The sequence below is a fragment of the Ovis aries genome, chromosome 9 (genome assembly GCF_016772045.2).
Source record: "Ovis aries strain OAR_USU_Benz2616 breed Rambouillet chromosome 9, ARS-UI_Ramb_v3.0, whole genome shotgun sequence".
In the NCBI taxonomy this organism is placed as follows: Eukaryota; Metazoa; Chordata; class Mammalia; order Artiodactyla; family Bovidae; genus Ovis; species Ovis aries.
In genome coordinates, this window is record NC_056062.1 from 84,644,728 (window position 1) to 84,651,860 (window position 7,133).

Sequence of the window (7,133 nt, forward strand, 5' to 3'; positions counted from 1 at the left end):
GGGCTGAAGGTGGCAGGGGAGGTGGTTTCTGCTCTGGCCTCTCTCTCCCTGAGGCCACTTCCCATAATGTGAGCACTTGATGGTGCAGAAGTATGATTCCAGTGTTTAAAGATACTTATTTTTTGTGCAACATGGTCCCTAAATGCAAGCCAACTGCTTCATCTGGAGCTCAACCAAAAAAACTGCTATCTGTTCCAATGACAGAAGAAAAATAAATCTTTGGACTTACTGAGAAACGGTGTATTGATATCAAATGTGGCACTTCCCAAGAAATTTTTAAAGGTAATTTAACTATAGACGATTTTCATCTCACATGTTGGTTTGAAATCTCAGTCTCTGTGAAAGATGAAATTTCACTGCAATTGACGTGAAAAGTGTTTTGCACTTGATAATGTAGTAAACTGATATAAGGCATCAATATTTTTATATTGTTCTTTAACTTATTTTTTTCCTTTTTCATTATCACCAAAGAAAGTGATATTTAAGGTTTTGAGAGTTTGCCACAGAATTTGAAATAAATGGGAGGCAATTTGAAGACTAAAAAAAAAATAGATTCAAAAATAGCTATGATTCGGCTACTTAGGACTATGTCTTAGAACAATAAAGGAATAAATGCATGTGGTATAACATCTTAAAGGAAGAAACTCAGAAGCAATGAGACAACTAACTATAAGTACTAGATGTAATTACTGCACAATGAGGATGCTTCTTTATAATGAAATTATGGGGTATGAGGGTTTGTTGAAATGATTGGAGAAAAAGTAAATCTCAGAGAAAAAGACTTTCCTGGAACTTCTATCCTGTACATTGTAGAACAATCTTTTATGAGATGTGATAAGAATCAAAGAGCTTCAGTCGTTTAAAAAGAAACTAATTAAGCCATTAAGAATATGCTGTAGAGAATCACCCTGCCCTTGAAGGATGAAAGGTCAGCAAATCTAAATAATCTTGTTTTGCCTAATTTTTTATGAGTTTTTACTACGTATCTGCTAATGTATATCAACTGAATAATTCATTCAGATTGGAACAGTGCTGGACAGGATGGTAACCACTTGTGATATGACAGTGATGAGGATGATGATACTTCCACAGCTTATTATAGTTATTTGAATAATTTTGAATATACAATATATGCAGTTAACTATAAGCTCCTTGATTGCGGGATCATTCACCTCTTTATATGCTTCCCAGTATCCAGCTGAGTGTTTTCATCCTCTCTCCTATGGGGCAGTATTATTTTTATCTCCATTTCTAGAACTGGGGAAACTGAGGCATTAAAAGGTTAAGTCACTCATCATGGTCTCACAGCCGGGATGTGATGCAGACAGTACAGCTTCAGAAACCAAGGGGTTCGCCTCTTGTGCTATCCACCTTCTCCGTGCTCACAAAGAACGTGCTCAGGTTCTTGGACAGGGGGATGATAAACGTACAACAGGGAGGATTGAGCAAGACAGCTAAGATAAAGAGTCGAAGTATGAGTCACACGGTAGAGATAGAATTCCTTGGACAGGGTAGGAAGGTTATTCAAAGAAAAAGAAATATAGGTAAAGAGGAATAAGGCAAATGGGCTCACAGAGCTGAAGGCTGTGAGAACAAAGTACTGTTGGAACAAAGGGCCTGGGATGATTTTCTGGGATTATTTGATCAGGAGCTGTGAGAGCATCAGGTACACAGGGTACGTTGAAGAGATAAGAGGATCCAGTGGTGAACAGGGGAACAAGAATGACTGGGATGGTGGGGATGTGGGCTGGTGGAGACGAAGAGGTCAGAGAAGGAACAGTAGAGAGGAGGGTGGAGGTTAAGGCTCTAGAAGCATCCTTTCTCCTTCTACCACATTTTAGAACATACCAAGTTGAATTTTCCGAGATGTCTTCTTAGGGGAGTGTGTGTGTGTGTGTGTGTGTGTGTGTGTGTGTGTGTGAAAAGTGAAAGTGTTAGTCATTCAGTCATATCTCAGTTGTTAGGACCTTTTCTGAAAGGCACGCTGCCCATCAGCATCAGGGAGAATGGAAAACAACGCCAGGTACCTCTGTTTAGAGCCCCTCTATTTAGATATCCCACTTACTGTGTTGTTTGTTGTTCAGTCATTACGTTGTGTCTGACTCTTTTGTAACCCCATGGACTGCAGCGCCCCAGACTCCTCTGTCCATGGAATTCTCCAGGCAAGAATACAGGAGTGGGTAGCCATTCCCTTCTCCAGGAGATCTTCCCCACCCAGGGATCAAACCCAGGTCTCCCAAATTGCAGGCAGACTCTTTACCAATGAGCCACTGTTGTTTTTCAGCTGCCAAGTCCTGTCCAGTTGTTTGCAACCCCATGGACTGCAGCATGCCAGGCTTCTCTGTCCTTCTCTGTCCTTCTCTATTTTCTGAGGTTTGCTCAAATTCATGTCCTTTGAGTCGAACATGCTATCTAACCATCTCAACCTCTGCCACCCTCTTCTCCTTTACCTTCAATCTTTCCCAGCATCAGGGTCTTTTCCAAGGTGTCAGCTCTACCCATCAGGTGGCCAAAGTATTGGAGCTTCAGCTTCAGCAGCAGTCCTTCCAATGAGTATTCAGGGTTGATTTCCTTTAGGATTCACTGGTTTAATACTCTTACAGTCCAACGGACTCTCAAGAGTTTTCTCCGATTTGAAAGTATCAATTCTTTGGCACCGAGTCGTCTTTATGGTCCAACTCTCACATCCATATATGACTACTGGAAAAACTATAGTTTTGACTATGTGAACTTTTGTGGGCAAAATGATGTCTCTGGTTTTTAACACACTGTCTAGGTTTGTCATAGCTTCCCTTCCAAGGAGCAAGTGTCTTTTAATCTCATGGTTGCAATCACCGTCCACAGTGATTTTGGAGTCCAAGAAAATAAAATCTGTCACTGCTTCCACTTTTTCCCCATCTATTTTCCATGAAATGATGAGACTGGATGCCATGATCTTAGTTTTTTGAATGCTGAATTTTAAGTCAGCTTTTTCACTCTCCTCTTTCACCCTCTTCAGGAGGCTCTTTTGTTCCTCTTTACTTTCCTCCATTAGAATGGTATCATCTGCATATCTGAGGTTGTTGATATTTCTCCTGACAATCTTGATTCCAACTTGTGATTCATTCAGCCTGGTATTTTTCACAATGTACTCTGCATATAAGTTAGATTAACAGGGTGATCATATACAGCCTTGATATGCTCCTTTCCCAATTTTGAACCAGTCAGTTGTTCCACGTAAGATTCTAATTGTTGCTTCTTGACCCACTTACAAATTTCTCAGTAGGCAAGTAAGGTGGTCTGGTATTCCCATATCTTTAAGAATTTTCCATAGTTTGTTATGATCCACACAGTTAAAGGCTTTCATGTAGTCAATGAAGCAAAAGTAGATAATATTATATATGTGTGTGTGTGTATATATATAGGAATGCAGGTCTCATACCCAGAGAAATACTCTTGACTGTGGAAGCATATTTTCCAGTCGTCCAAAAGTAGAAGGCTCAGGAGAATGTATGTATAGTTGCCTTAGAAGAGAAAGACTGTGAGAGGGAGAAAGAACTGAAAGACACTGGATTAGGCCTACATTTGAAGTGTGGGAATAGTAAAGACAGTGAGTGGTTAGGAAAGTGGCAAGTATCTAGAAGGTTCAAGAAAATTCTTCTATTTTACATAAGTAAAAATGACTGGTTAGGAAATGGTCACTTAAAAAAAAATGATGTTCCCTTCTCTCCCATTCCTCTACCTAAAGACATGGGTACACACACACACACACACACACACACACACACACACACACACACCACCTTTGTTAAAGGCATTCTATTCTTCCTTCTATTTGGGAAATAAATACTTCGAAGAGCTATATAGAAAGACTCTTAGGAATGAAAAACCAAGATTGATTTCAAGAGCACATTTGGTCCACCTCCTTGCCAGTAGGGGCATTTCCTAAATCATCCAAAGAAGAAAATTCTCAATTCTATTTTTAAAATATCTCCACAGATGGCAATTCCATAAGCTTTCCTGCTAATTTGCTCCAGTGTTTAATCAGCCTAACACACAAAGTTCTTCTTTACATCTAACTCAATGCTTTCTTGCTATAATGTAGAAGCTATTTCCTCCTCCTAGGTGGGATTGTGAAAGAATCTAATAAATCAGAGAATCCACAAGTCAAATGTTCTCAAACTTAATAGCTATTAAGATGCGTGTGATTGTTTGTATCTCTTGTCAAATAGCATGTGATTTAGTCCCAACTGCAAATGAAGACATCTACTGTTAAATTTACTACTAGTAAGAACTGATAGGGGCTTCCCAGCTGGCGCTAGTGATAAAGAACCTGCCTGTTGATGCAGGAGACATAAGATTTGCAGGTTTGATCCCTGAGTCGGGAAGATCCCCTGGAGGAGGGCATGGCAACTCATTCCAGTATTCTTGCCTGGAGAATCCCATGGACAGGGGGAGCCTGGTGGGCTACACTCCATAGTGTTGTAAAGAGTCAAACAGGACTGAAGCAGCTGAGCACCCACGCACACAGGTACTGATTAAATAAATATTTAAAAGTCCTTTTGCTCTGAGTAGAAATAATATGTGGAGAAAACCTCTTTAGAGTTAACTGAACCAAAGTTTTTCCTAAGAAAAATCTCCTTCTGAGAATTTTAATGAGTCTTTTAGGGGAACCTCTGTAAGCCTTTTATCTATGATGTGTGTGATAAAGTGCAAAATCCTCAAATGCCTATAGGTTGTTTATAATATTATGAACATTATTCTTCAATTATTCGCCTTCCTACATAATGTCATTGAATCACTTGCTTATTCTTCAAGCCAGAAATCTACATAAGAGTGAATGTAAACTTTCTAGAATGATACCCTCAGGCAGTGAGGAAAGAGATCTGATGATAAAGCCAAAAAAGAGCAACAAGAGAAAACCTTATTATTTTATTTTATTTTTGGTTTTGAGCCAACCATGTGTGTCCAATACTATTAATGCTATATAAACCACAGAGATATGGCTAAGAAGGGAACAAACATTCTCATTACAGATGGAGATACAACAAAGTTAGACAGCAGAGTTTTAAAAGCCTTCCCAGCCCTTTCCGTTGCTCTGGTAAACACCCTCAGCGATTTCCTGGGACTTGCACCACGCTGGGCCCCCAGGATCACAGGTGCCAAAGGCGAGATGGCCACATCAAAAATTAGAGACACATGGTCAAGGAATAGTGCCAAGATCTTCTCTCATAGATGGACGTCAACCAAAGAGGATAAATACAAGGAAGTACAACATTAGCTCAAAGGTATTTGGAGATCAGCTCCCCAGTATTTTGTAAAAGAGCCATGAAAAGCAATACTTCAGTGAATATTGAGAAATATTCTCAGTTCTCATGAAACTAGAAAAAAAAAATCTGTCCTTTCACTTTCACGAAGGATGCACAGCTAGCTGTGCTACAGTCTTCTTCATGCACAGGTGTCACCTCCAGAAAACATGCTCTTGCATCTGCCTGGAAGTTTTTCTCCCCATTCTCAGTTTTCTGTTCCCTTTCTTAATGCTTTAGTTTTTCAAGACTTGCCTTAGAAGACATCAGGCTTCCCTGGTCGCTCAAACGGTAAAGAATCCACCTGCAATGCGGGAGACCTTAGTTTGATCCCTGGGTTGGGAAGATCTCCTGGAGAAGGGAATGACTACCCACTCCAGTATTCTTGCCTGGAGAATTCCATGGACAGAGGAGCCTGGCAGGCTACAGTCTGTGGGGTTGCAAAGAGTCAGATACAACTGAGCAACTTTCATTTCTACACTTCTAGAAGACATAAACTCAGAGGATGCTGTCCATCTATGAGAGAAGATCTTGGCACTATTCCTTGACCATGTATCTCTGATTTTGATGTGGCCATCTCGCCTTTGGCACCTGTGATCCTGGGGGCCCAGCATGGTGCAAGTCCCAGGAAATTGCTGAGGGTGCTTACCAGAGCAACGGAAAGGGCTAGGAAGGCTTTTAAAACTCTGCTGTCTAACTTTGTTGTATCTCCATCTGTAATGAGAATGTTTGTTGCTTTCTTAGCCATATCTCTGTGGTTTATATAGCATTAATAGTATTGGACACACATGGTTGGCTCAAAACCAAAAATAAAATAATAAGGTTTTTAACAGAGTGAGATGATTGTGCTCTTTATTCTCCAGCAACTCCCCATGATTAACCCATCCTGAGATAAATTATATTTTAATTGTTCCATTCCCTGTTCATCTCTCCTACCTTATTATGTTAAGGGCAGAAGCGAACCGTCCTCTTAATCAAACATACTTATCCAATGGCTAGGACAATGCATTGATAACGGCATGTCAAATATGTGAAAATCAAATAAATGCATATCTTGCTGCCAGTATGTCCCCACTACTCTGTTAATATCTTTCAACCAGGTCCGTGCTCTGAACTGGCGCCCCCCCCCCCAAAATTTTTTTATGTATTGAAGCTTCAACCCTCAGTACCTTAGAATGTGACTGGATTTGAAGTCATAATCTTTAAACAGGCACCTAAGTTACAATGAGACCATTAGGGTGGGTTCTAATTCAATCTGACTGATACCCTCATGAGGAGAACCAGGGAGACGTGCACCGAGACATAAGCAAGTGAGGACACTGCAAGAAAGCAGCCAACTGCAAGCCAAGGAGAGGGGCCTCAGAGCAAACACCTTGGTCTTGAACGTCTAGCTTCCAGAATTATGCTAAAATAAAGTTCTGCTGTTTAGGCCACCCCATCTGTGCCACTTTGTTATGGCAGCTGTGCGAACTCATATCCAACCAGCATATCCTCCTGCTTCATCCAGAGTAGCCCACACTTTCCCATTTGTTCTGCTAAGGGGAGAGAGTTGGATCCTAACTCCCTTCTCCACTTGGGTCCCCGTGAGGGAAACAGAAGCCATTTTAGGTCTTTCAAAGAGACAAAATTTAATACACAGCTTTGGTCACACAGATTATGAAAGGGCGGAGAAGTTAAAAGGGAGGTTGTGAACCGAGAATTAGAAGCCACTCCCACTCGGGGGCGGAGGGAGGTAGGAAGAAGTAGTTTCACCAGCACCCGGAAACAAGGCGTGTGTGGCAGGGCGTAGGGCTGTGACTAACTAGGGGGGCAGTCCACAGGAAAGGACGTCCTCAAACAAGGAGAATA